The sequence below is a fragment of the Mustela nivalis genome (assembly GCF_964662115.1).
Source record: "Mustela nivalis genome assembly, chromosome: 13".
NCBI lineage: Eukaryota > Metazoa > Chordata > Mammalia > Carnivora > Mustelidae > Mustela > Mustela nivalis.
Window position 1 is genome coordinate 65,634,152 of NC_139032.1, and position 14,238 is coordinate 65,648,389.

Here is a 14,238-nt window from a genome sequence, read left to right on the forward strand (position 1 = left end):
AAAAAACCCTAAGACAAAAAAACCTGATCTAATGATTATAGAACACTACGTATGAAAATGTCAGGACACGCATTCTTTCTGCGTGCTCATACTTAATTTACCAAAACGGACCATAAACTGGGCCATAAAAAGTCTAAATCAATTTAACAGAATTGAAATCAGAGGAAATAAATTCTCTGATCACAACGTAATTAAATTAGATATCAATAACCACAACATATCTAGGAGAACCGAAAATATTTTTAATTAAACAACACACTTATAATCCAGATCTGGAGGATGAGAATCAAAGGAGAAATCAGAATAGTTTGAACTAAGAGTACACAAAGTACGGCATACAAAAATTTGGAGAAACAACTAACAAATTATCAGAGGGAAATTTTTACCTTGAAGCTCTCTTACTAAACCAAAATTGTTTAAGGTCTAAAATTAATGACCCCAATCGGGGGTGGCAGGGCACCGGTGCCCCCACGTTCCCTCAAGCCCCTGTCGCAGGTTTTACCTCAGCCAGCGGAGCCAGGCAATCCGAACACCATTTTCATCCGCCAGGACGTCGAATGGGATCCACCCAGAAGCAGCTTCCACTGGGTGGCGTCTGCTGGAGAAGCTCTTGTGTCAGTGCAGTTTCTGGACCCTTCCAGGCACAGCCTCACGCTGGCGGGCAGGCGCCCAGGCGCACAGGACCCGCTGACTGGAACGCCGCGGAGGCCTGGAGAGCCGCTGGAGCTGGCCTGTCCGACGAGCTCACCCTGCGGATACAGGTGGGCTCTCTGGGGAGCAGAGAATGGAAGGTGTCGTCCGCGTGCGTGTGGGGGGCCCGGATGGGAGGACACCCTCCTGGGAGGACACCCCTGCAGGCTCACAAAAGCCCAAACGTTGAGCGACTGCTGGCAGCCATGTTCTGAGAGGCTCACGGCCAAATTGCTTTTGGTTTCCTTATGCTCGGCCTCCGCAAAAGAGAAGTCTTTGGGACTTGAGGCCGAGGGACATGGGCTGGGGCCTTTCAAGGGCCTGGGTGTGCAGGATGGCAGAGCTGTGGCTGAGGCGGGAACTGAGGTGGGACCTGAGGCATGCCTGTGAGCTGTGAGGCTGGAGCTCCTTCCGTGACGGTGTGGCTGGCTGCTCGACCGGAAGTAGCCCCTTGTATTTTTCACGCTAGCTCTGACTGAGGCATCGCTTTTGGTGCTTATCTTCCCACCGGCCTGGGTCGCTGTGCTCCGCTGCTGAGGCGTGTGCCTGGTTGGTTTGTTCAGGGACGCTGTCGAAACTACTGGAAGACTGGTTTTTATGATAGTGGGCTCGGGAATCTTCCAGAAGTTGTTATCATCCCAGCAGAACTCTCGCCTCATCTCCAGGTTTTCATAGTTCGAGCCCAGACGAATCAGGAGCTTCTGCTCCAGGAGCCGCTGAAAGAGCGTCAGGTCATTGAATTGCCAATGGCTCTGCTCTAGCTTTCACTCCAAATGCAGATCTTTGATTCCCATTTCCATCTCTCCGTGTTTCTCTCACTCCCCACACTTGCTCTTTTTCTCTCTCTAAGGAACAGAGGTAGAAATGGAATTATAAAAACATTCTTTAAAAAAAAAAAAAAAGCAACAACTTTATGATCAGATGCTTTCACCGAGGATTTTATCAAACGTTTGATCCTGAAGTTTTTCAGAGAAATGAGAGGAGCATGGAAATCTCCCTATCGTTTTTTGAGACTCGCTAACTCAAAGATGTATCCTGACAATGAAATTAGAAAGATACACTGCTGACAAATATTCACCATGAGCATGGGCACAGAACTATTTAACAGTATTATCAAACTGAATCCAAAAATATAGGAGGAAAATACATTATGAACAAATAGATTCAATTCCAGGAATGAAAGGATATTTGAACTTGCTTAAATTAATCAGTGCGATTCATCATATTATCAGAGTAAAGTACACAAAACATATAATTCCAATAGATGGAGAAAAAGAATTTAACGAAATTCAATCCTTATTCATAACAACAACAAAAAAAAATTCAGCAAACAAGGGAGAGAGAGAATTTTCCTCAATCTGATAAAAGACATCTAGGAAAACATAAAAGTAATATCATGTTTAATGTTGAAATATTTAATGGTTTTCTTCTAAGGTTACTACAACAACGACTATTAATAATGTCTTTTCTCACACTTACTTAACATTGTATTCAAGTATTTAGACTTGGTTCATGTGCCTAAAAGCTATGCAGTTTAAATACTTATGTAGATCATATGTCCACCACTATAATCAAGATGCAAAACCATCCTACTGTTGTCCTTGTTTTATTGATTTCTAATTTGATTTATGGTCAGAAAACATGTTCTGTTATGATTTCAGTTCTTTTAAATGTACCAAAGTTTGTATCACAGTCTAAGATACAGTTTATCTTATTGAATGCTTCAAGGGCCCTTGAAAAAAATGTACATTTTTATGTTAAGTGGAATATTTTATTGATATAAAACATATTCTTTTGGTTGATGGCATTGTTCAGATCGTTTATGTCTTTGTTGATTTTCTGAGAGTTCCTTCAATTTTCAAGGGGGAATAGGTGGGTTGAAAAATCCCTAACTACAATCTCAGAATTGTCTTTTTTTCCTTTCAGTGCTATCAGTTTTTCTTTCATGCAGTTTTCATGCAGCTTTTTTTGTTTGGTTTGTATGCATTTAGAATCACGTCTTTTACTTTTGGACCTTTTATCATTATGTGTTTGAGGTGAGGAGGCTGTGTTTCTGGTAACAGTTTAATTTTTAGAGATTTTGCAATCTTATTTTGGTCTGCTTGGCTTATGTTGTATGGCTTGGGTTCCTACTGGTCTCTATTCATGTTGCCTGATTGGCAGAACAGGTTTTCTTGGAACAGGCATGAATGCCTTTTATGGGGAAAACATGTGTTGGGATGGTTTTATCAGTGCCCCTGGTTGCCCTAATAGCCCGAGTGTGGAAAGAAATATCTGAGCCTATGGATATAAATGCGCTTCTCAGACTAGGGCACTTTGTGTGACTGCATCCCTTTTTCTTGTTCTGTGTCCATTGTCAAGGGAGGAGAATCTCAGGCTTGTGAGGTAACAGGCTTCCCAGACTGAGAAACCTACCGTATCAGTTTCTCTTGGAAGTTCTGCTTTCCCGCTTTTTTGTCCCTTAACAGAAAAGGGATGTCTTAGCGCCAAGGGATAAAGAGTTCTTTCCCTGGCCACTAATTTTTGGGGCTCCAGATTGATACTCCTTGCTAGTGGGGTCAAGGTTACTTGACGTTGTCCTAGGGACTCCCCTTTATTATGGAAGAATAAGCCAACCTGGGCTACCTTCTGTTGCTACCTTGGAGGTGAGAAACATTCAATCTACATCTTTCCTTTGTTGAGTGAGAGGATGCAAGACAATTGCCACTGTGATAGTCTTTCATTCCTCAGCTTCCTCTTAGTACCTTCAAAATTCTCCTTGTCTCTTGTGCTATTTCTAGGTTTATAGTCGCACTTAAATGGTGAGCACAGGGGGAAAATGGGTCTACACCATCCTACCCAGACTGGAAGTCTCTGAAAGAATTACTATTTTTTTTTTTTAATCCTGAAAAATTTTTTAAAAGAAGAAAAAGTTGGAGAACTTATGTTACCTGATTTCAAGTCTTATTATAAAGCTACAGTAATTAAGAGAATGTGGTATTGGCAGAAGGATAGACTCTAGATCAAGAGGACAGAATAGAAAGTATAGAAATAGAATCACTACATATTGTTAATTGGTTTTTGCTAAAGTTTCCAAGGCAATTAAATGTGGAATGCAAAGATTTGTAAACAAGTGATGCTTAAAGAAGTGTATATTCATAGGAAAAAATTGAACTTTGGGTGCCTCACTAGCTCAGTTGGTAGAGCATGAGGCTTGATCTTTTTGAGTTCAAGCCCTACATTGGCCATACAGCTTACTTTAAAAAAAAAAGGAAACTTAAGTTTTACCTCATACCGTACACAAAACTAAACATAAAATGAGTCCTGGATATAAATTTAAAGGCTAAAATTATAAAATTTCTATAAAAATGTTTATGACTTTGACATTATCAAATATTTATTTCTTAGAGAGTAATACAAAACAAGAAACATAAAGTTAAAGCAATAAGTGATGAATTGAATTTTTCACAGAAACATTTGATTTTTGAAGGATACCATAATGAAAATAAATATCAAGGCACAGATTGGAATAAAATATTATTAAAAAATCTGACAAAATATTTATATCCATAATACATAAGGAACTCTTAAAACAGTAAAATATTCAAAATGATATAGATTATATGTATGTAGATACAGAAAAAAATTGACAAATGACTTGAACAGATGATTGATAAGAGAGCATATATAAATGTCTAATAAGCATACATTCTCAACATCCTTAATCATGAGGAAATTACAAACTAAGAACACATGGTGACACTAATGCACAAATCTTAAAATGGCTGAAATTAAAGAGACTAAAGTTCACATTTATTGGTGAATATGTGGAACAGCTTGAACTCTGAGACCCTGCTGGTGGGATTATGAAATGGTACAACCACTTTGGAAATCTGTCTAGAAGTTTCTTTAAAAGTTAAATATCCACCTATCAGGAAATTCAGCCATTCCATTATTTACTCCAAAGAAATGAAAACATATGTCCACACAAGAAACAGAGCAAGAATATTCATAGTAGGGGTGCCTGGGTGGCTTAGTTAGTTAAACATCTGCCTTTGACTCAGGTGACCAAGGTACTGGGACTGAGCCCCACATTGGGCTCCCTGCTCAGCAAAGAGCTTGCTTCTCCCTTTCTGTCTGCTGCTCCCCCTGCTTGTGCTCTTTCTCTCCCTCTCTCTGTCAAATAAATAAACAAAATCTCGAAAAAAAAAAAAAGAATATTCATAGTAACCTTATTCATACTAGTAGAAAACTGAAAATAACAGAAGTGTTCATCAAACTGGTAAATGTCTAAGTAAAATGTGGAACATCCATGCAAAAGAATGCTACTTAGCAAGGGACACCTGGGTGATTCAGTCTGTTAAGCAACTGCCTTCAGCTTAGGTCATGATCCCAGGGTGCTGGGATCCAGTCTGCATGGGGCTCCTTGCTCAGCAGAGAGCCTGCTTCTCCCTCTGCCTGCCACTCCCCCTGCTTGTGCTCTCTCTCTGACAAATAATCTTTAAATCTTAAAAAAAAAAAATGCTATTTAATAATAAAGATGAATATGCCACTGATACAAAAAAAGGGATGACAAATCTTAAAATCATTACACTGAATGAAAGAAGTTAGAATATATAATTTAGAAAAAGAAAACCAATCTATAGTAACAGGAAATAGTGTGAAAAGGATTGTAAAGTGGTACAAAGTAACAGCTGATGGTGGAAATACTCTGTACGCAATTTTAACAGTAATTTCATAAATGATACATATATAAAATGTATCAAACTGTACAGTTTAGCTAAGCATTTCTTCCTTTCCTCTTCCTGGGACCTAAATGAATAAAGAAGAAACCAATTTTATAACAAGTCAAGTTGCATTAAATCATTTCAGAATTGTATTTTATTTAGAAAGAAGAGTCTCACTGGGATTGAGTCCAGAGATACTAGTGTTAGTATATTTTTAATTGCTTAACTATGTACCTTCTGATGTTTAAATTGTTACCATAGAGCATATACTCAAATTATAATTTAAAATTTCAGTAATAAAAATAGAAAACAACACTATTCATTTTACAATCAATCAAAGATAATCGCTATCAATATTTTAGTATATTTTTTCCTCACAGTTTTCCTTCTATTTTTTCACAAGGGAACTGCCTTGATTGTAAAATAATAAATGGTTTACTGTAAATAATATGAAGCCTATATACATACGACTGTTACGAAGAAAATAAAAATCACCTCAAATTGCATTATACTGATAACCATCAGCCACAGTTTGGTGACCATTCATTCAGACATCTTTTATCCATGTGTATGAATCCATATATAATTTATCATGTATTGAACTATGCATTACATGGTAATTTACATAGATACCTCTTTTATGTATTATTTATGCTTAGAGAGTGAAGACCACACTAAAACACTGTGTATGTTGAACATCAACCTTACCCAGATTGAGAATAGTTGGTAATACCATTCATACAAAATAGAAAATGTCTCAACCTTACCCAGATTGAGAATAGTTGGTAATACCATTCACACAAAATAGAAAATGTCTCAATTTTGCAATAGAAAGAAGTAGGTAGTACTAATTTCTGATGGCTCACCTGATTAGGTCAGGCCCACCTAAGATAAAGTCCCTTTTCATTCACCCAAAGTCAATGTATTAGGGACATTAATTATATCTTCAAAATCCCTACACATTTACTGCATGAGGTTATCCAGTTATTGGAGCAATACCCCCATAGTATTCAGTTTCCTACTAAACTCAAGGAAATGAGACTATGCAGAGTTAATACATCAGGGGATGGGAGTTGTGTGTTCAGTTTTGAATTCTACCTACCACATAGGGAAAACAGAAAAGAAGGGAATACCATGTCTACTATATTATAAGGAGAAGGAAATTTGAAGTGTTTCAACATCAGATTCAAAATTTAAGAGAAAAAAGTTTACTTTTTTATAAATGTGAGATACAGTTGTTTCATTAGTTTAATCCAGATATAGTAGTTTCATTGATAGAGTTTATACTATGTTAAGTAGTGATAAAGAAGAAAATAAATGTATAAAATGTATGTTAAAAAAACCTATAAAAATTGCTAATAATTTTCTTTTTTTTCTCCTTTGTAATTTGTAAATTCCTGTATCAGTGTTAGTAATTCCTTGATAGATAAAGGTTCAAAACATGGAATCCAGTTCCAAATTGCCTGGGACTGAATACTGGTTCTGTCACTTTCCTGCCCTGTGACTTTAAAAACAACCTTTCTATACCAGAGTTTCATTACCTGCAAAATAGTTAATAATAAAATAGTAATAGTAATAACTATCTTATGGTACTGTTGCAGGACTAAGTTAATTATATAAGTTATTAGAACACTACCTGCAACCTTACTAAGTGACATATAAATACTGTAGTTATTATCTTTATAGCATTTTTAAAGTCTCTTTCACATTGAGGGGCACCTGGTAGCTCAGTTGTTAAGTGTCTGCTTTCAGCTTAGGTCAGGCTCTCTGCTCAGTGAGGAACTAGCTTCTCCCTCTCTCTGTGCCTAACATTTTGCTGGCTTGTGCTCTCTCTGCCAAATAAATAAATAATAAACAATTGTTTTTTTTTAAAAAGTCTCTTTCACATTGAAATAAAACTTAGAAGAATGTGACATTGATATATGATTGCATAAATCATGAAATTAAATGAAGTTAAGTAATTTGTTCAAAATTACAGAGTTGAAATTCAGTTCCTAGACTTGTATTATTCGTGATACATGTTTCCACCTGCAGCATGCGATGCTTTAAAAGAATACCAGATACTTTACATTAAGACTCTTACAGGGTAGATTTTCTTTTACAATTAATCACTCACTGTTGAATGACAACTATTTAAGAGGTATAAATAAGCTGGTTTATATCCAAGACTGTTACATAGAGAAAAACCAATTGACTGATATAAAATTATAGATATGTAGTATTTCTTCTTTATAACCCACTGCAAATTTCCCCTTTATTCAGTTATTTAGAACTATAGAAGAAAAATATGAGCCTAGATTTTGTTTATAAAGCCTTATTGCCCTGGTTCCCAAAAGATACTTTGTTTAAATTTCTACTGAGAATTTTTTCTACAGATATAAAATGGGATTTTTATTCCATCATTTTTTTTCTGGAATGTTAATAAGTTCACTGCCCTTTTTTTCCTATCTTCAGTAATAATTTGAAACAAGTTTAAATATGTCTAGACTTACAGTTACAAACCAGTTGAAACTTCAATATAAAAAAACCTTTTTTGGGCGCCTGGGTGGCTCAGTGGGTTAAGCCGCTGCCTTCAGCTCAGGTCATGATCTCAGGGTCCTGGAATCGAGTCCCGTGTCGGGCTCTCTGCTCAGCAGGGAGCCTGCTTCCTCCTCTCTCTCTCTCTCTGCTTGCCTCTCTGCCTACTTGTGATCTCTCTCTGTCAAATAAATAAGTAAAATCTTTAAAAAATAAATAAATAAATAAATAAATAAATAAACCTTTTTTATATTAATATGTTTAATTGCTGCAAATTCATTAATGTTCAATGTGGATAATTTTAATAAATACAGAAATTTTTAAATCAAAAATTAAAACAAATATTGGACTTTATAATGAATCAAATCATAATCCATTTGTAATAAGTAATGAAAACCACATTTGTTTAGCAAAAATATTAACATATCAAAAAACAAATAATACACTGTGATTTTAATTCTCCTTCATTGGAATTAGTGAAACTGTCTTTCGCATATGACCAAAAATAAATGTTTGGTCCATCTCAGCACCAATTCTTAAAGGAACTGATGTCTCATTAAAAGTATCAGTTACAAATTGAGGGTTGCTGGAGGGGAGGAGGATGGGAGAATGGGGTAACTAGGTAATGGACATTAAGGAAGGCACATGATGTGATGAGTACTGGGTGTTATATTCAACTGATGTACCCCTAAACTCTACCTCTGAAATTGATAATACACTCTATGTTGAGGAATTGAATTCAGATTTTAAAAAGTATCAGTTACAAAGAATTGCTTCATTGTGTAGTTTGGAGAATAAGGCAAGTGAAGGGTTAAGATAAGATGAAAGTCCTGAATGGAAGGAGTATATAGCCCAGACAGAGAGAAATACAAGCAATGCAAATGCTGTATTTAAAGTCTTACATTTAAGGGAATTGCAGCCAGAGAGCTTGGTGTCAAAGGATATCTTTTCAAGGTCCTACTGTGAATATTACCCAGTTTAGAGCTGATAGGTATGAATTAGAGGGGCTGTTTCCCTGAGTTTGAGGTTTGACACTGTAAAAACAATAATTCCATCTAAACAAGTATTTGACCCCCCCCATATTTCATTAACTTTCTTAGTACTATTTATTTTTAACTATCAATGACAATTTATTTTTTTAAAACGTCACAAATGAATGATGCCTGTCTTCCTTATAGTTACTCAATAAGTATTTCTTGACTAAAAAACATAAAGCTATTTGACCATTAGGATTTGCTTCATTTGAAGCCCAATGAAAGTCTATAATATATATTTTCCACACTTTTACTTGGAACTGATGTCTCATTAAAACTATCAGTCACAAAGAATTGCCTAATTGTATAGTAGGGCCATACTCAAATACACAATTACATTTTCTTCAATTAACTTTTACTAGCTGGTGTTTACAAGTAATTTAGTGAAATTAGGGAAAGGTTAAATTACTGTAGCAATCAGAAGTGTATTTAAGTGGTAAAATATAGAGAAAGGCCTACTTGTTCTTATAAATATGCATATTAACACCACTGCCCTTATGTTATAACATCAGCCTTTCCCGCTTAATGCTAGTAATAAATCTTCACTTGCCACCCCTTCAGAATGCAAAACTACATGATGTATACTCAGCCATTTAAACAAATAAGCTTTCCATAAACAGATTTTTAATCTATGCCCTTTAAAGCTACACTCCATTTATCTACATATATTCCCCATTCTATATTCTAGCTCTAGCATTTTTGAAATTCATACCTAAACTTCCAACTTCATATCACTAACTTCTCAGTCAGAAGTATCCATCACAATTCTCTAAATTGAGCTTTCTCTCTCCAATATATCTTTTCTTTCTCATGAATTCTTGATATACATGTAGAGTGTTACCATCTTCTAAAACACGAATTTTATCAGGGTGCCTGGGTGTCTCTGTTGTTTATTTCAGCTCAAGTCATGATCTCAAGGTCATGAGATCCAACCCTGGGTTGGGCTCCATGCTTGGCAGGGAGTCTGCTTGAGATTCTCTATCCCTCTCCCATAGCTTGTGCTCACTCTCTCTTTTTCTCGCTCAAATAAATCTAAAAAAAAACCCAAAAAACAGAAATTTTATCTATCCTCATATCCCCTCAGCTTCTTTAGTGGGTCCCTAAAATCTACTTACTTCAACTACAATACTGTTTGTTTCTCATCTACTCTCCCAATGCATTTATTAGAACCTATTTCAGGAATAATTTAGTAATGCTTATTTTAAGAAAATGTAAAAATTGAAAATAAGTTCAAGCAAAATAAAAATGGTCTCCAATCCCATAATTTGAAATTAGTTGACTTTAAAATATTCATGTATAAACTCTGGTTCTTTATACACAGTTATAAACATTTAACATATCATTCACATGATAAGTTTGTTTTAGGGCTTTTGGACCAGCTGTTTTGTATCCTTGGACAGATCTTGGAATCTATTTGCATTGTTAATTTGATGTGAATTTTTGAAATATCATATAAATGGAACATTTTTTTTCCTTTTTGATAATCTCTGTTTCTTAGTGTGTATATACTCTTTACATTTAATGTAATTAATGATATGTATGGATTTAGATCTACCCACATTCTCCTTTTTTGGAAGAAAAATATTATTTAACCTTTTTTAGAATTCCATTTTAATTTATCTGTCATGATTTTGACTACATTTAATGTTTTTCTTTGCTTACAGTTGCTCTAGGAATTACAAAAGACATACCTAACCTTTCACAGTTTGCTAAGCAACAGTATTTTACCACTTTAATTATGACGTAGAAATGTTGCTACCTTACTAGACCATTCATTCTGTAATTGCCTTGTATAATACAAATCTGTTCACATTGAAAACTCCAGCAGAACTTGCAATTTTTGTTTTCATCCATCAGAAACATTTTTAAAAACTCAAAAAAGGAAAGTACAGTTTATTATATTTATCAAATTATTTGTCATTTCTGTTCCTCCTTCTTTCCTGTGTCATTGCCCTTTAGTCTAAAGAACTTTCTTCAGAAGATATTTTTGAAAGCAATCTGTTGTCTTTCATCTGAGAATGTTATTTCATTTCCAAAGGGTATTAGTAGTGAATATATCTATATTTTTTTCTTTCAGTCCTTTAAAATGTGCCATATCCTTCTGGACTCTACATTTTCTGATGAAAAATATGCAATCACTCAAATCATTTTTCTCCTATAGTTGTATATATTATTTTTTTTCTTCTGGCGTCTTTAAAGATTTTGTCTTTGTCTTTAGCTTTCTCAGGTTTGATTATAATATATCTAGACCTGTACTTCTTTAGATTTATTCAGTTAGAGGTTCAGTCAGTCTCTTGAATTTCAAAATATATGTCTTTTCCCAACCTGGGGAAGTTTAGGACCATTATTTCTTGAACTAGCTTTTCAGAACAGCAGTCTCTCTTCCCTACTTCTGAGATTCCAATTACAAGAGCTTCTGTCATGGATTCACAGGTAAATTAGGCTTTCTTTTTCCTTTTTTCCTAATGTTCCCCCTTCCCCCATCTCTGTTGTTCACATAGGATAATTTTTATTGATATATTTTTCAGTTCGTAGACTCTTTCTTCCACTATGTCTATTCTACTATTAAGTCTATCCAGTGATTTTTAAAACTTCTGCTGTTGCATTTTTTAAGTTCTAAATTTTTATTTTCTTCTTTATATCTCTGTCTCTTTGTTGTAACATTCTAACATTAGTAGTATGAGTGTTCCTGGTTGCCTGGTTGCTCATTTGTGCATTTTTATAATAGCTGCTTTAAAGTGTTTGTCCGATCTGTGTTTGTATCTGTTGATTACCTTTACATTTTTAGCAGAAGTGTAGGTGGTATTTGGTGTTCTAAGTAATTTTCTTTCTGGACGTTTTGAATATTATGCTATGAGGCTTTTGGTTTCGTTTAAATTATATATATATATAATTATTATATATATATAATTATATTATACATATATATATATATATGTAGTAATACAGGCAATCCAACATGGTTAAATATAGGTACAACACAAGACTGAGATTTCACTATTTCTTTCACTGTTTCTTCAGAGGGTTTCTTTCTAGCTCTCTGGGTTCCCATTCATTCAGCCCCAAGATTCATAAAAGAAAAAAAAAAAAACCTGTGGAGAAAGTTGGCCATGCTTTCTAGACCTTTCAAATGTTGCACTTCTTACTTTATAACTTCCTGACCACCAAAAAATTTCCCGACCACCAAAAAATTTCCCAGTTTCTCTTTTCTCCAGGAGAGCTAACCCAAATCCATAGCTTGCTATAACAGTACATAAATTCCTTTCAAGAAAAAAGGGATTAGAAATTCTCAGTTCATTTCTAAAAGCTGCTTTCCACTGTAGAGATTCTTGTTGCTTACACAGTTCTCTTAGGACTTTAAAGTGTGATTTTGTAATTTCTCCACTGTATTTCAGTTCTTATTAACTGCATTGTCCTACCGTATTTTATTACACCACAGCTAGAAGTAGAAATTGTTCCTTTTTTTTTTTTTTTTTTTTTCATTTGAGAGAGAGAGTACAAGCAGGGAGGAGGGGCAGAGGGAAAGGCAAATAAGCAGACTCCTCACTGAGCAGAAAGCTGGACCTGGGGCTTGGTCCCAGGACCTTAGATAATGATCTGAGCTGAAGGCTGATGCTTAACCAACTGCACCATCCAGGAACCCCTGAAGTTCATTTTGAATCAAGAAAGAAATTAATGCTTTTTGGTAAAATTGAAATGAAGATCCTTTTTATTTGACAATAACATAAAAATAAGCTGACAAGTGAAATGTAAAATATCTAAATACATGTTTCTACAATTACATTTTAAATTCACCAATTTAATTTGCAGCAAAATATCATAAATCATATTAAATTAACAACACTACTTTGTATCAAGCATAGTTTAATGAAGTATAACTCATTTTGTTTAAAAGATATTATAGAAAAAATAGTAATACAAATAAGATAAACAAATATTTTTAAAATATTTACATATATTTCTAGAAGATAGTATTAATTTATTTCTTAGTTTTAGTTATTCCATTTTTTGAATTCTTATATCTTAATTTCATCTTGTGTTTTTCTTAGTAGAGAGTGTATATATTAGGATATATTCATATTATTTCTGTATGTCATTTCCATATCTAAGAACATCAATTCCATGAAGAGATTATAATCAGTTTTTCCCCCATTGTACGTATCTAATATGTAATAATGGAGAAGAGAACACAAACATTTGTTGAGTGTCTACTGTTCTTTAGTTAATGGACATTTTGGATAATAAAGCCTTTTGCTTTTAAGTATTTCTGAAAGAGTTATTTCTATTTCATATATCCAGAGACTAATGATTTTAGGTAGTTATGCATAATAACACAAATAAGAGTTTCAGTTGCTACTTAAAACTAAATTAGGCACTAAAATCTTTATATTATATTCTTTGCTATTCAAATAGTTGATATTGTTTGTGTGTTCGGTAGAAGAATAAAAGAATAAATAACTTGATTTTAAAAAGTAAAATTTATTGTTTATCTACTATGTGGTTTAGAATTAGAATCTTAAACATTGTGTTTATATTTAATTATTTAATTCACATGTGTCCAGGGGTAATATTTCTTCTTTACAGTACAGATGAAGGGGCAGATGTCTGAGAGATTAAATTATTTGTCCAACATAAGACAGCTGGTATGTGATTTAGAAGAGCTCTTGACTACGCTGCTTCTAAACTGTGCGAACACCCTTTTAAATGTAATCTAGTATCTCACTAATTTGGAGTAAATTTTAAGAAAACCAATCTTAAATACTTAAAAGAATTTTTAAATATCTTAATTCTTTTCTTTTTTAGTAGTTAAGTGTTCCAGTTACTAAAACATTCTTAAATAAGGTCCAGTTTCAAGTAGTTTTTTTCCCTTTTACTTTGGTAAGCGAAATCTTTCTTGACAGATGAGTACAAAAGCAGTTGGATAATTTCTTTAAGCTATCACACATTACAAATTAATAATTCTGCTTTTTAAACTTTGTATAGATCCTTTTTAAAAAATGTGTAAATAAATGTAATAATGGATTTGTTATCTGTTAGTAAAAATTGCAAAGTTGGGAATGCTGCTCTGTATTCTCTTTAAGCCTACCTAAGTCATCCATATTCTTCAGGTTCCTAGTTAAACATAATTTCCTCAGGTTAACCTTTTCTGGTACCACTCACTCTTTATATTAGGATAGATTCCATATTACACATTTAGCTGTTTACCGAAAGTATTTATAATAAATTGCCTAATTCCTTTCATATGTTCTGTAAGGGCAGAATCTATATTGCTTTGTAACACCAACTCCAGT

At 34.2% G+C, this 14,238-nt stretch overlaps 1 long non-coding RNA gene across 1 annotated transcript in view; it reads left to right on the top strand.

Moving 5' to 3' along the window:
• Window positions 1–698: 698 nt before the first annotated feature.
• Window positions 699–14,238, top strand: part of LOC309846345 — a 187,066-nt gene continuing 173,526 nt past the window's right edge. Inside the window, exon 1 of the long non-coding RNA XR_014301857.1 lies at window positions 699–761. This is a non-coding gene — a long non-coding RNA (uncharacterized lncRNA). The remainder of the gene's footprint in view (window positions 762–14,238) is intronic.